General features: G+C 42.5%; 1 protein-coding gene across 3 annotated transcripts in view; it reads right to left on the bottom strand.

The window, feature by feature from the left end:
• Positions 1 to 2,113, bottom strand: part of LOC107758164 (ribosomal protein S6 kinase alpha-4-like) — a 42,653-nt gene that overhangs the window by 36,288 nt on the left and 4,252 nt on the right. The gene's annotated exons all lie outside the window — the stretch shown is intronic.

Raw genomic sequence — 2,113 nt, 5'->3', positions numbered from 1 at the left:
AGCCGCATCTCGCACAGCGTCTCTTCAGTTCTGCCGCACACGTGCAAAGCGCGCGCACACACAGAGAGACGCGTTTCAGACCGAGTTGATTCGTCTTTCGCATCTCCTCCTTAAGGCTGATTTATACTTCTGCGTCGGACCTACGCCGTAGCCTTTACGCCGTAGGCTATGCGTCAGTTTTCATTTATACTTCTGCGTCGTTGTCCGCGTCAACGTGCAGTACACATGCAAACCGCTAGTCTGCAGTGTCCACGGGCATGTTGCTGGTGTAACCCGCAGTACCACGGCAAAAGCCGAAGAAGAAGCGGCTCGTCGGAGAAGCATAGGTGACGGCGGCAAATAAATATCAAATCATTAAATCATTATTTAAAACTACAAAAAGGAGACAACAACGGAACAGGAGAAGATGGCATACTTTCAATCTCCACAAGGACTTGTACCACGCAGATTAACATTGTTTGTTACGGACAACTACTGATGTATAATGCTATGTAGTATAATAAATGATAAGACACTTGATCTTTGCTTTGTTTTATTTTATATAAAAAGGTGTAATTAAAATATATTAAAGTGCACATAAACACACACAAAACTCAAGTACATACGGAGGTAGGGGTTCTAGCAGACCAATCACAGCGCTTGCGGTCTGCGTAGAATTGACGCGGTATTAGATTTTTGGAGAGGTGCACGTCAGGCTACGGCGTATGGGTGTGCGTCTATGCGTAAGCTACGGCGTAGGTCCGACGCAGAAGTATAAATCAGCCTTAACAGATCATTTAAAGGGACAGTTCGCCCTAAAATGAAAATTCTGTCATTATTTACTCAGCCTAATGTCATTCTGAACCTGTATGACTTTTTCTTCAGTGGAATACATGTAACAGGTATGGACTCAAGTACATATGGAGGGAGGGGTTCTTGCAGACCAATCACAGCGCTTGCGGTCCACGTAGAATTGACGCGCTGTTAGATTTTTGGAGAGGTGCACGTCAGGCTACGGCATATGGGTGTGCGTCTATGCGTAAGCTACGGCGTAGGTTCGACGTGGAAGTATAAATTGGGCTTTACTAGGCTTACTAGAAACTTCGCCGCAGGTGTGTTGAGGCAAGTTGAATCTAAACTCTGCAGGACACTGGCCCTCCAGGACTGAGTTTGGGCACCCCTGTCCGACGTCATCCGCCCGGAACGGCTTGCACGTATGACAGTCATCGGAAGTAAGAAAAATTTGTCTGTAACATTTTAAATATGGATATTTTTCTTACAAAAATGTATCAATTCATTACAGGAGGCCTTCATTCATCCCCCGGAGCCGTGTGAGGCATGTTTTATTATGGATGGATACGCTTTATTGCACTTATTTTGGACTGTTGAACAGAAACAGCCACCCAATGCCATTCCAAAGCTTGGAAGAGCCAGGACAATTTTTTATATAACTCCGATTGGATTCATCTGAAAGAAGAAAGTCATATACACCTAGGATGCCTTGAGGGTGAGTAAATCATGGGCTAATTTTCATTTTTGGGTGAACTAACCCTTTAATGTATATAAATAAATATATCTGCTTGAAAGAATGAAGGATGTTGTATACAAGTTGTTATAAAGAATGCATATAATATATATAACCATTTGTATTTCATTGAAAAGAGGACCATATTCTTGTTTCTTTATGAGAAGTGGAATTATTTAATTTTGAGATAAAGACATGTTATGTGTCACAGGAGTTAAATCTGTGTCTATATTGCATATTCAAACCTTAAAGGGGTCATATGATGCGATTTCAATTTTTCCTTTCTCTTTGGAGTGTTACAAGCTCTTGGTGCATAAAGAAGATCTGTAAAGTTGCAAAGACTAAAGTCTCAAATCCAAAGAGATATTCTTTATAAAAGTTAAGAGTTAACCACGCCTACCTAAAACGGCTCGTTCTAACACGCCCCCACATACCTACGTCACGATCTGGGAAGATTTGCATAACGCCGCCCAAATGTTCACGCAAAGAAAGAAGGCATAACTTTTATTCTCACTGCAGCGTGCAGCCATGTCCTGAAGACGCTGTGTGCTTCGTTGTGAAAGCGAAACTACATCAACTTTCACCATGGACAAAGCGGAGTCCAGCCCG

Source organism: Sinocyclocheilus rhinocerous, unplaced genomic scaffold (assembly GCF_001515625.1).
Source record: "Sinocyclocheilus rhinocerous isolate Xijiao unplaced genomic scaffold, SAMN03320098_v1.1 scaffold774, whole genome shotgun sequence".
Taxonomy (NCBI): Eukaryota; Metazoa; Chordata; class Actinopteri; order Cypriniformes; family Cyprinidae; genus Sinocyclocheilus; species Sinocyclocheilus rhinocerous.
The sequence above is the reverse complement of the archived record's forward strand: the minus strand, read 5'-3'. Positions and strand labels throughout refer to the sequence as shown.